General features: G+C 36.5%; 1 protein-coding gene across 4 annotated transcripts in view; it reads left to right on the top strand.

Moving 5' to 3' along the window:
- Nucleotides 1-14,524, top strand: part of LOC123876942 (LIM domain only protein 7) — a 189,746-nt gene that overhangs the window by 33,508 nt on the left and 141,714 nt on the right. The window lies entirely within an intron of this gene.

Genomic DNA, 14,524 nt, shown 5'->3' with positions numbered 1-14,524 from the left:
ATATTATTTCGATGCTCGAAATCGATCAACGATGTCGAGACGTGCAAACTGCAACTAAGGATACTCACTGATCGATACTCGAGAAAGTGAAATGTAACGTCCACTTAACCGTAAACCGTGGAGATTTGAACAATAGCCCTGAAGCATGCTTTGTGTTCCAAAGTGAAAATGGCAAATGGTCTAGATATTTTATAATATCAATGGTTTTCATAATTGACAGTAGCAATAGCATTCATAGCATTCAAGTTAAAGATTTATTTGAAAGTTATTAAGCTTTCAGCAATGTATTAGATGAATAATATCTAGGTCGTTAGCTACATTGTATTTGAGATATTATGGAAACTAATACAAGAAACGAATGCCAGATCGCCATCAATATGCAACTAAGGATAGTTACTTTAACAATATGAATCAGGAATACAGGAAGAAACATCGAAAAATGCTGCGACAGGGAAAGCGACGTAGAAATGTTTTTAACATTGAATCAAGGGAAATAAGAATGCAACAGAGTATTTTAAATATTATGGAAAGAAAATAAACTAATGGCAGGTTGGCATAAAATTAAGAAAGTTTGAAAATAAGGCTGGCTAGCCTACGAGTAAAGCTGATAATTAAATTAACCTAAACTTATACACCAACTTGTATATCTAAGAATTTGTCCATTGACATAGTACTTATTAAAAAAACACTTTGTTTTTTGGTTCTTTTGTACTAAAGTCCTGCTGCAAAAGAAATCTTTCAGTAGCAAAGATAGTAACAAAATAGATGTACATAAAAGTTACAGAAAGTCTTATATAAATAAACGCCTATATTGGCTCAGGAGTGGTAGTTGAAGTCTGTAATGTAATACTACGGAATGCTAACAATAAAATAAACAATTAAACAATAAACGTCTAAAATGAATCACCGCGTACTGCGCACTTACAGTATTTCGATTTCGAGAAAGTGAATTGTTTAGCAAACCGTAAACCGTGGATATTTAAACAATTGCCTCGTAACCTACCTGGAAGTGAAAATGGACTAGATACCTATTTTATAACAAAGGCCTAGGAAATATTGTTTTAACATTCTTAGTAAAAACTTGTAGCCTGTCAAATCGGTTTGAAATTAAGCTGACAGAACCATCGATATAATAGATAAAATAAAATAGGACAGAACACACAACACAAAAACTACGCACTCAATTTAAACTACTCTACTACTACTGTTACTATTATTACTACATTATATTAACTACAAATTATATAATGAGTGTAAACAAAACACTGAATTTTTGAAAAATTCTTGGGATTTGTTGGTCAAGACCTGGCCAAAAGAGTATTATCAGTGGAAAAGTTTCTACAACTAGGCATCTATTGCTTTTAAACAACAGTTATTGTTAGTTTATTTAGGTGTGAGTGGATGAAGTGATAAAAGTGATAAAGCGAAAAAGTACTTATGCTACTAATATTTCAAAAATAAAATGATATCAGTAAAGTTACAGCTTATTTTCATTGCTGATATTGTCTCCCCAGGTATCCCCTTACATAGTGAAAAATACATCAGTGTCTTTACTGTCTTTATTGAATACTATTTTCATCCTTGTAAGTTTAGATTTTTGAAAAGCTCGTAAGAACTTCTTGATTTTTTGGAATGCCTAGGCGCGTCCGCGTCCCCGAGATACAAGGTCTATAATAAACGTCAAAATCAGTCAAAAGGTAACAGACAGATAAATAGGCACTTACGCATCTTTAATATTAGTATGGATGTCTCAAACATTACTGCGCTAAAAGGATCTCTAAAACATATCATGTTAATTAAATATTCGCTTGACTAATTTAGGTGATTCAGAACGATCAGTTTGATACGAGGCGGCTTGACCGGTTGCAAGCGAGAAGTTGTTTCACGGTATGGTTTTAGAGATCCGTGTGCAAATAAAAAAACCGGTCAGTTGCGAGTTAGACTCGCGCACCGAGGGTTCCGACATTTTGCACGATAAATCAAAAACTATTATGCCGAAAAATAAATAAAAATCGTTTTAGAATGTACACTAAATCCCTTTTATATGATACACCACTTGGTATAGTTATCTTACTTTGAAAATTGAAAATACTAATTACTCGTTCATGAACACATTTTAATTTTGTGATGTAACCACAAATTCATGGTTTTCTGATTTTTTGCTTTACTTGTGCTATAAGACCTACCTACCTGCCAAATTTCGTGATTCTAGGTCAACGGGAAGTACCCTATAGGTTTTCTTGACAGACACGACAGACGGACCGACAACAAAGTAATCCAATAAGTGTTCTGTTTTTTTTGAGGTACGGAACCCTAAAATAGAAACGCAAAAGCCTTCTTTTTAAAAACAGAAATAAGCAGTGTTAACAATCTTGCAAGGAATAAGAATATATCGACTTCGAAACTAAACTGCGTCCAGGCTAAAACTCCTGCCTGATCTCTTATTTCCCTGATGCCCAAATATGATCTTTGTATCCGAAACCGACATCTTGTCCAATCGGCTTTCTGATGACTTGTAGCAAAGTCTTTGTTGCTGCAATGGAAAATAATTTCTTCTATTTGACGGCTCATGTAAGCGTTTCTGTAAATGATTTCTGAAAGTAAGTAATTAAGTACTTAAAATGTCATTATAATTACATCTACCTACTTCCCATCACAAGTAGAAACTCCAATTTGTTTCTCGGTAATCGTGAAATCCCCAAATAAGTTTGGAATTTAACAGAGCTCTCTCCGTCACTTACTCCATACAATCGTAGTTCCCATTTCATTTGAATATTAAGCAACCAAAGTCCATGAAATTTTGCAGACATAGTCTAGAAACTAATATCTGTGTCTGTGGTGTTTTAGATTTTTCTAAAAATATGTAGTTTTAAAATTACAGGGGCTCAAAGATTTGTATTTTTCTTTAAAAAAAGGCCCAACTTTGTGCTCGTTTTTCTAGACAACGAAGCAATTTAATGAAATTTGGAAAAACCACAGACCTAGAAAATTTAATGAATATTATGTAGTAAAAAAATTATCGTTATATATTTTATATTGTTATAATTATGTGGGAACTACGAAAACCAGAAATTACACCCAGAAATCTTGAAAATTTCGTGCTGTCTCGATTTGTGCAAGCGGGGTGGTGAAGTGCGGGGGACGACACGTGAAACTGACAGAAACTAACAGTCTAAACACACGGGCCACATTTAGACTGCACCCAACTCCAAACTTGTCGATAGGTCTAACTAAATACACTGGTACATTTCAACTTGCGTTAGACGTATGCGTTACCTACTCAGACGTTGCCTGTAGATAAAAATATGTCTCATGTTTGCTGGCAATAGCGCATGCATCAAACCCTGCAAGTTGCAACTCTCTTGCAACCTATTCCTCACGCAATACGCACAGCTTTAATATTATAATTTTTGACAATGTATACTATATGTAATGCCATATCACAGGTCACTCTCTGATTTATTGCTAACAATTTACTTCCAAATGCAAAGAAATCTAAGTGTGTTGAATTCACACTGCCCAATACCAGGACCTTAAATGACATAAATTCATTGATAAATAATCATATGTTGAAAATAAAGGAGAACCCCGTGTTTCTCGGTATAACGTTAGATGCAAAGCTTCTATGGAACACCCATATATCAACACTTGATGGTAAACTCAGCTCTGCTGCTTACACTGTTAGAAAAAATCGACAGGTACTGACGTGGAAAATGCAAAAATTGCATATTTTGCCTATTTTCACTGTATTATGTCTTACGGACTCTTCCTATGAGATAAAGCGGTAGATATTGAGAAAAAAATGTATTACAGAAAAGGACAGGACGTGCAATTTATAATTTAAAACCGCGCGCTGCCATACAATAAAAATATAAGGAAATAAGTACCTTATCTATTATCTTATAGTAGCTTCTAAATATATTTACAACTAGCTAATGCCCGCAGCTTCGCTCGCGTGGATTTAGGTTATTAAAAATCCCGATCCTTTCATTTCCCAGAACAAAAGTTGCCTCTCCGTAATAGCCCGTCCCCGGGATGCAACTTGTTTCTGTATCACGTAAGAACATTTAAACGGATGATCCTTTTCAAATCCCGAGGGATCACCAGGATTTAGGAATGCAATTTCTTACAGCATCAGGGTTAAGGTCAACGACAAAGTATTTACTTGGTATAGATACCTTCAATATCAATTAATAATCGACATTAGCTTTAGTAGTCAGGTCTCCTGCAACATCAGGATTGAGGAGTTGGAATCCAAATTTTTTATTGAACAATGTCGCAAAAAACTACCCAAAATTACGCAGTTAGGTTACCTGCCAAATTTCATGGTTTTGAGTCAACGGGAAGTACCCTAGAGGTTTTCTTGACACACACGACAGACAGACAGATAGACAACAAAGTGATCCTATAAGAGTTTCATTTTTCGTTTTAAGGTACGAAATCCTAGAAAACGTAGGAACTGCATTCCGAACCAGTGGTAAATTTTTCTGACCATTCAAAAACACTTTGAAGTTTACCTAAAAGTTTACAGGAATAAAAATTAATCATTGTATTCCATTCCATTTCATTCTATTCCATTCTGTTCAAAGATAAATAGAAAATAAAAATATTTGTCACCGAAACAATAATTTACGATACATCAACCAATATCAATTTTACTGATGACAATCTGACTATTACCAAAGTGGATGACTACTATAATATCTATTATATACGACTAATATAATATGTATTATAAATTGTGTGCCGTTTGCATTCTCACTAAGTTTGTTTTTGTTGGTTAAACTTTCTGGCATTTATATTGTTATGACGTTTAATTGGCAAACAGTCTGTTTATTGGCTGAAACTCAAAAATTCAGCCAATCACAACAAAGAAAATATTGTAATAATGATTGATGCAGCTTTCTGTAATTGAAAACAAAATATTTGACATTAACTTGAATGTGACATCGTTTTCCGAATAGGGTTGCCAGAGGCCCCGTATTTTACTGGTTACCCCGTATGTCAGGATAGAGAAACCGGTAATTATGAAAATAAAATACGGGGCAAATAAAACTAAATATTTTTAGGGTTCCGTAACTCAAAAGCAAAAAGAACTCTTATAGGATCACTTCGTTGTCTATCAGTCTGTCTGTCTTTCCGTCTGTCCGTCTGTCCATCTGTCCTTCTATCCGTCTGTCATGTGTTCATGAACAAATATTAGTATTTTCAATTTTCAAACTAAGATAACTACATATATCAAGTGGGTTATCATATGAAAGGGCTTTACCTTTTCATTCTAAAACAGATTTTCATTTATTTTTATGCATAATTTTTTTAATGCATAACAGTTTTTGATTTCTGGTGTAAAATGTCGAAAAAAATACCCAAATCGGAACCCTCGGTGCGTGAGTCTGACTCGCACTTGGCTGGCGAAACCGAACACTGACGTTATGTCCAGTAGAAAGAATATTTTCCTTTTGCGGCAATGCGTAGCCGAAACCCACTCGATATTGATCATGGTCGTAGCCAAGGCGGCGGGGCTTGGTTTGAGGATGTTAGCCTTTTTTATACAAGTTAGCCCGTGACTTTAATCTTTTCTAGTGGTAAGTGATGATGCAGTCTAATTTCTTGGCCGTTAGGGCCATACTAACCATATAACTAGCCAGGACCGAAGCCTCCCACCAGACCAGAAATTTAGAAATGGCGACTGCGCCTGGGTAGCCGTCAAAAACCTAAGCCTAAAATAATACTTACACTATTTCTTGCATTTGCTTACCAATTTTTTTTTTGGAAATATATCAAACATTTCGCGCTCACTTCACTCGCGCTTTGAATTTGTATTACTTGGTGTAAGCCCCGCAATTTCGTTTGCATGAATTTAGAGTTTTAAAAATTCCGTGGGGGATTTTCCGGGCTAAAAAGTTTATGTCTGGGATGCAAGTTACCTCTGAATAGTAAGTACCAAAATTTTGGTAAAGAAGATGGGCCGTGAAAGGGTAACAAATAGATAGGCAAATAGATATACTGTCGTATTTGTAATATTAGTATGGATAGGGAGCTTTAAAAATAAAATCTTGCTATGGCTAAACTCGTTTCCCTTTCACTTTAATTCTTTCTGTATTGAACCAAAAATACTTACGCTCACTGCGCTCGCGCTTTTTTATTGTTGTATTTTATCTCACTGTCAAATTGAAAGGCGAAATTCCACTAACCAGGTAATTAGCCCATAAAGTTGAGCGAATGTTTTTTTCCTCATGACAGGATTCAGTTCCGGCCCTGATAAAACCTCTCCCGAATTCCTGGCTACGGCCATAGTATTGATACTGTGAAGGTGGAATTACAAGTTAAATGTAAATTTAAGTTAAAATGCAAAGATTGTATGCATGAAATGTATAACATTTTGCTTTACAGAACTAGAGTTTTTAAAAGCTATTTAAATAAATAAATCTTTTATTTAAAATCACATTGCAAACACAGTTCACCAATCAAGACACGGCAACATACAGAGAAAAAATACAAAACTTACAAATAAACTGAAATATCTAAATAGGCTTTCCATGCATTTCAGGGAGAACCACCGCCTATTTCTTCAAATACTTCAAATTTTTAAATTTCTTCAAATCTAAACCCCGTATTTTTGATGGTGGTAGCTTGTAAATCAAAAAGAGGCAGGTGGCAACCCTACTTGCCACATGACATTACAGAATGAAAAATTGTTTTCATTACTCGGTAAGCCTACTGCCATAGTTTGACAGAAAGTGTGACGGTAGTTGTGACCTCTGATTGGCCGACTCTCTTTCACTATTTGCTAAAATTGATGATTGCAACAACAATTTTTTCTTTTTTGTAATCAAAAACAGAACACGGACGTCATACAGGTTGACTAATTGCAATCATTTCTGACCGGCTAACATTGTTCCGCTAGTGGCTCAAACTCACTGTCGCAGCAAGAACATGGTAAATTCAGCCAATCACAGCAATTTGAAATTTGGTTATCACAAATGTACCGATCTAGGAACCGAGAATGCACGAACCAGGGCAGATAGAGATGAGAACAATAATATCATACGTAGGAAATCGACGGGGGATCGTTGACAATGATCCTCTTAAGGCATGACATAAAAACGGTGACAGTAAGAGATCTGCTTTGAATTAATCTGAAATAATCCTTTTCACTTCGGTGCCTGCTCTCAAGGATTGATAATGAAATGCCAATGTTATTACCTTACTTAAAAAGTGGGCTGGCCATCCATTAATTTGGTTAAGTACTACTGAGACATCGTTTAGTACATTTCTTCAAGAATCGATTTCGCACGTGGTATTTAACAGACAGGAATTTGTTGAAGGTCTTGGTCATGCATTTGCCACCCATTATTTTATACAACAACTAGCTGATGCCCGCGACTTCGTTCGCGTGGATGTAGTTTTTTAAAACACACACACACACACACACACACACACACTCACACTCACACTCACACTCACACACACACACACACACACACACACACACACACACACACACTCACACTCACACTTACACTCACACTCACACACACACTCACACACTCACTCACACACTCACACACACACTCACACACACACACACACACACACACACATACAAACTTAGTTACGTACGTAATATATTAGTGTGATTAATTAGTACGAAAATCTCTGACGCTCTGGAAGGAAAAGAGGTTTAAGTTGATAGACCAACAAAACTAAAAGAAAACCTGAGGAGAATAGATTTTAATATGAAAACTTTATACTAGGTTTTTGTATTACAGTCACTTTATAAGGGCACTGGAAATTAGAATATCGTCTCTTCCTCTACTGAGTAGAGACAGACCTACATAACCTCAAATTTCTCATGAACTGAACTGACCCTTACTTCGACGAGCAAATGAAAATGCGCGATGTTTGAAATACTTTCGGATTCAGTATATTCAGTCGATCGATAATGAGCAATGCGTCTTGTAACTGATATTGTTTATTTTACAAACTGGTACACATGTTGGTCACTAATATTGAATTACTGCAAACATAATTACGCTCTGTTAAAGAAATTGGCTGCCAAGTCTTCGATTGTTCATAAAAGATAAGTAATTTATGTATCAAATGATAGATTGGATGATTCAACTAGTAAGTAACTCTTGTCCGCTGAGTTCGTCTGCGTGATGTATTCTTACAATTTTCGGACGTCATGACTTAGGTTGAAATCTATAGAGTGCACCTTGACTTTCGTTATATAGTTAGATCTGTCTCGCTTTAACTGAAAATGTGCTGAGCAAACTTAATATAGGGTCTATAGATCTCGGCATTAGTGTCTCGATGACGTGGCACTTCATGCCGGCTCGTCAAAGAACTTGCAGGTCTTCGAAAAAACACCCAACATGAGATTCTATGTAGGACTAATCTGCAGCCTATTCCGTTTTGAAAGGCAAGCTCTAACATCTAGGACTGGGTCCGTATACTCTCGCAGAATTTCGTTTTGAACGGTTTCGACGTAGATTGAAATCCAAAAGGTCAACGTTCAACTCCACTTCTTGGACTGTTATCACAACTACTATTAGAATAATACGGAGTTAATTGAACTGTGTTGAACATATTCGTAACTCATAATATCCCTTTTCTTTATCAAGATTTAATCGTGAACTAAATTGAAATAGACAAACACTTTTGTAATTATTTATATTAGCATGGATATGGATAGATTAGCCGATTAATTATCTAGAATCTCTCGAATCATTATTCCCCGCATGCCCGCTAGGAGTCATGAGGTGGGAGACGTATAAGCGCTGGCTAATTAACACTGACATATGGTCAGATGGCCTGCTCGGATCCTTTTACGGGTACTATTATTAGCTAAGCGGAGGAGACGCTGGAGCCTTATGTCGGAACTTGGAAATAAATGATCGTGTACACAGTTTTTTTTTAAATAAAAAAATAGCGAGCAAACGAGCAGGCGGGTGTAGTACCAGAGGAAACGCCGACGCGTTGCCGGCCTTTCAGGAATTTCACAAATACTCTCTTTGATCATAATACGTAACAAGTGCAAATTAAAAATTTATAACAACTCCGACAAGTGAAGGTTACAGTAACTAGAAAAGAGCTAATAAATTGTCCAACAGCTGAACCGGTTTTCTTGAATTATAGCTAAGAACACTCTCGATCAAACCACCTTACAAACAAAAAAAAAACTAAATTAAAATCGGTTCATTAGTTTAGGAGCTACGATGCCACATATAGATACACAGATACACACGTCAAACTTATAACATCCCTCTTTTTGGGTCGGGGGTTAAAAAGAAAAGTCCTGACTCACTGACTGTTTCATCAATGCCTATCTCAAAATGTTTATCTAGTTTGCACCTAGGTTCCCTTTATAATGTGAAAAAGGAATTAGGTATTTTTCGAAATAGGAGTCACTGAACATCGCTAGTATAAAAAAATTACAACGACGCAGGTATTAGAATCCAAAGCACACCAGTCCATTTCTCACTATATTAATTATGTTTATTAACATATTTGGCTAATCCATAAATGTTTTTGTAATACATTTTTGAAATACAAAGCCTTTTATTATCACTAATCCATATTAGCATACATTCTCTCACATCCACGAGCATAACGGTACTCCCCATTATCTATAGGAACGAAAACTTGAGCGTCGTCGCGTGTCGACATCGATCTCGATAACCAGTCGGCTCACTTCAATCAATCATCTCGGGCTCCCGGGTTACAAACGCCGCTAAAGACCCATATACATCCACCTTTGAGTGTTTAAATTATCCACGACATCCACTAAACGCGCGACGGTTTTGATTTTGAAATTGAACTTAATAAAAGTACTCATATCAGTGTTATTTCTTTCTTCTTTCTCTGTTCATTGAATCTAAATCTCTATTTGAATATGAATTTGAATCTAATTCTCTATTCATTGTGATTCTCTTTTCATTCTGATTCTAATCTAACCTTTCTCTTGATCTGCCCAAATCAAATATTCTTGGCGTAATCCTTTCCCGCCTTCCCTTTATCCTTGAGTTCATCATGTTTCAATAGTATGTCATCTATGACCATTTCGAGTCATCATTGTTTGTAACAGTTTTTTTCACACTCCAAGATCTCCACAGTATGTTTCTCTATGTCTGACTTTTTTTTTTGATAAAGTTTTAATTAACCCACTTCTAATCAAATCAGTAATCCTCTGCAATTTCATATTATCGGTTTAAAAAACCTTATTATTTAATAGTTCGCCATGATTATGAAGTTTTCGGTTATATGTGTCATTTTAAGCCAGAATAGCAGAACTTCATTTCAATTTTGCTTCATCACCAAACCTTAAAATAGTCTGATATATAACTGCTGTATAAAAAACCAACTCTTAGATTCTTCTATTCTAATACCCAATGAGTAATTGTCCATTCATTTTACTTCTATCTTGATGTAGCGTCATAAATGTGCATGTCTTTCATAATTTTCATTTCATTATTTTCCTTCATAAGTTCCATTGCATTATTTTCCTGCACGCCAGTCAATTAGCCGTGGTATAATGAATTCGTCAGTGGATCAGGGCCTTTTTTGTCGTGTCGTGCCAAACTCGCTTTACTCGGGAATGTTAATCTGTTGTTGCAGTCATACAGATAAATGGAAATTCGTTTGGCTGCTAAATATTTGGGTCACCTTTTTTGGTGGAAATTCATTAACGTTTGAAGAGTACAGTCCTTTCATTCAATTTAGTATCTCCTTCAAAACTTCTGACATTTTTACTAATAATTCTCTCATTGCGGAGGGTCGTGACTCGTGAGCCCTTTCCATCACAATGATAGGAGTTTAAGATCCTTCCGCATGTACACTGAATAATAATATAATCATAATGTCAGACAAGTATTAAGATGTACGGTATGATGATGATGATGTATGGTTTGGATTATTTACATACCGTGATGGATCCAAAAAACTCGGCGATGCGAGCTGTTTTACTCAATTCTACTGCTCTTTTCTCAATCCTCATGCGATCCTTCCTAGCAATAGTCATGCTTTAACAAGATCCTATTTTTTTCGTGTTATACATTCTGTTACCTTGTATATGCTGTTATATTAAATTTCCGAAAACCTAAATCCCCCTAAAGTCTCGAGGATCAGCTAACAAATAAATCGATACCACACTCGATTTCCGTATAACCAGGGCGGTATGTCGTTCGTGCAATACAATTCGTTGCGCAGATTGACCCAGTGCGGCGCGTGCGCACGTTCGTTTAGTTTTTATTGTGCTGCGCGGACGCTCGCTACATGTCGAACAATTAAATCCTGACAAAATCGCGTTCGACTTCGACTAGACTTGTAATGAAGTCGTCGAAATAAACCTACATCTGGTTTCGATTGTACAGATTTTTTTTAATTTCTTAATCATTAAATTGTGAGTTATAATAATTGATCGTCAAATTATTTGAAAAAAAACCAATCTTGATTGTAGATCATGTCTGTCAATCAATTTCAGGTCTTTGAAAGTGTTTCATTAATTCGATTATAAATAAATTCCTTACCTAAATACAAGAGGAAAAGATAATTTATTGATCTATCAACGCAAAGCTTAAACTACTGGACGGATCTGGCTGAAAGCTGTTTTTTTGAAAATTTTACCTCCAAGGGGGTGAAATGGTGGTAGTCTACGCGGACGAAGTAAAATAATATTTCATAATCATTTACCTACCAGTCGTCGAAGGTACCAACCCACATACCAGCATCAGTCATTGTCGTTCATTAGAGCCGTGCGCCCACTGGCTTACAACAACTCGCAACTTTTTGTCGATATAAAACAACTCCGTAAAGTCAAAGGTGCGTGCCCCGTATCGAATTCTGAACCTCCCAAACAGGAGGCCGATGTGTTAACCAGGCTATCACCGTTCAAAGTAAACATTTATGGCAAATTTTTCCAAAGCATTCCATAAAAGCATCGAATTCTTTCGGCGTCCATGTTTTTTGCCACAAAACCTAATCGCCTTCGAGGTGAAAGTGAATGGGCATGTCCTAGGCAAGCCCACTCCAATTAAGACCTCATCATTTCTTTTTATTAAGTACTAGCTGATGCCCGCGACTTTGTTCCCGTGGATATAGGTTTTTACCGTGGGAACTCATTGATTTTCTGTGATAAAAAGTAGCCTATATGTTAATCCAAGGTATAATCTATCTCCATTCCTTTCAACCAAATCCGTCTAGTAGTTTTTGCGTGAAAGAGTAACAAACATCCATACATCCATCCATACATAGCGAATCTAAAGTATACGAGTACCTACCAGTCGTCGAAGGTACCAACCCACATACCAGCATCAGTCATACGTTCATTAGAGCCGTGCGCCCACTGGCTTACATAGCCTCGCAGCTTTTTGTCGTCCTCGTAATTGGTCTAACAGCATTACGGCGCATCTGCCGCTTTGTGGGACTGGCGGACTTTGCGCTGTTCCACTTGCTTGTTTAGGGTCATGTATATCTGTTATGTTAGATTGTTAGATGTGTTCAGTGGTTTATTTTGTACTAGCTGATGCCCGCGACTTCGTTCGCGTGGATGCAGGTTTTTTTTTAAATTCCCGTGGGAACTCTTTGATTTTCCGGGATAAAAAGTAGCCTATGTGCTAATCCAGAGTATGATCTATCTTCATTCTAAATTTCAGCCCAATCCGTCCCGTAGTTTTTGCGTGAAGGAGTAACAAACAAACACACACACACACACACAAACACACAAACATACTTTCTCCTTTATAATATTAGTGTGATGTGATGTTTTGTATTTGTTCTTAGCCATACCTGTTACTTAGATTTGTTAACAGGGCAACCCAGAGAAAACATATTTAACAAGTGTAAATTAAAAATTTATAACACCCCCGACAAGTGAAGGTTACAGTAACTAGAAAAGAGCTGATAACTTTCAAACAGCTGAACCGATTTTCTTGGATTATAACTAAGAACACTCGATCAAGCCACCTTTCAAACAAAAAAAACTAAATTAAAATCGGTTCATTAGTTTAGGAGCTACGATGCCACAGACAGATACACACGTCAAATTTATAACACCCCTCTTTTTAGGTCAGGGGTTAAAAAAATATATAAATAGCAAGCAAACGAGCAGGCGGGTCGGTAAATGATTACCGCCGCCCATTGCCGGCTTTTCAGGAATTTGTTGATCTGCCTTAAAATGCAGGTGGAACATCGCCGAAAATAAATTGGTTCCATAATTTGCATGTGCGTGGAACAAAGATCTGGGTGTTCGAAGTACTCCAGGCAAAAATCAAAAACCCCTAAATCCACGTGAACGAAGTCGCGGGCATTAACTACTTGTTAGTCTTCAAAGTTAAGTACTGCTTTAACTTATCCTATCCAGAGTTAAGTTATAGCAGTGGTTACCAGTTCCTGATGTTTTAATTGAGCTTGAAAAAGCCTATTTAGATAAAATATAGACTTTAACTCCTTAACATGTACCTATCTAATTAGTTAAGTTACGTGTACTACTTAAATTAATGTTTTCCATAAGTTATTGCTCTCCCATTTACCTACCGGCTACCAGGGGAGAGATCTGACCGTAACTTATCAAGTTGAGGCTTGAAATTGGCATGCATAAAGATGGAATGCGGTGGAGAGTGATGACTTCATTCATCAACGCTAACAAAGTCATTTGTGGGTTGTAGTGTTGTACAAAAATCGATTGTTGATTAATCGAAACTTGAACCACACGTATCGATGCATATACCTACTCTATCCACGGATAGAAGTTAGTGTAGCGCTCTCTCTTTTTTTTTTTGTAATCCTGTACAAATGACAGAGACAAAAATATCAGTTGGCGTTAGCCATTTTGATTCACACCAATCACAAATGAAACTATGTTTTCGAAATGGAACACCCACTGAGGTTTTTGTCTCTGTTATTATGTATGGGATGGGATAGAGAGATCGCTATACTAATTTCTTTCCGTGGATAAAGTATAGATGTAAGTGTGTCATTGGCATTGATCTAAGTTAGTACCATTAGAAGGATTTTTTCAAACAAAAATCATGTATGTAACAAGTTGAAATCAAAAAAATTAAAAACTCAGTCTTCTCTGCCAAAAACGATCGATTTTTTACTCGATTGATTGGTAATTTCATAGTTTTTGGAACAGCACTAAGTAGTTGGTTATTACAAAACATACAATAATATATATTACGCATAATATATATTATGCGTCTCTTTCCATCAGTATGACAGGAAAGAAATGGACGATTTATGTTTTGCGATACAGTTTAGTGGCCTATGATCTCACATGGAGTTGTTGTGGCGGCATTAATACGTCAATGTCATTGATTTCGATTTACGAGCAGAACGGAGCTGGCTCTAATGAGCCGTGGCAGGAAATATTTCGTTTTGCTGAATTATGCCTGCACTGCAAGGCAAGTTTAGTTGTGTTCAAGAATTTCGCAGCTCGATTGCGGTAGAATGACAGCTACAATGTCACGATCGCAATCACCTCTGATTGGTTGACGCTCGCTCACTATTGGCTACAATGCAT

Source organism: Maniola jurtina, chromosome 22 (genome assembly GCF_905333055.1).
Source record: "Maniola jurtina chromosome 22, ilManJurt1.1, whole genome shotgun sequence".
NCBI lineage: Eukaryota > Metazoa > Arthropoda > Insecta > Lepidoptera > Nymphalidae > Maniola > Maniola jurtina.
This window is presented reverse-complemented; position numbering and strand designations above follow the sequence as displayed.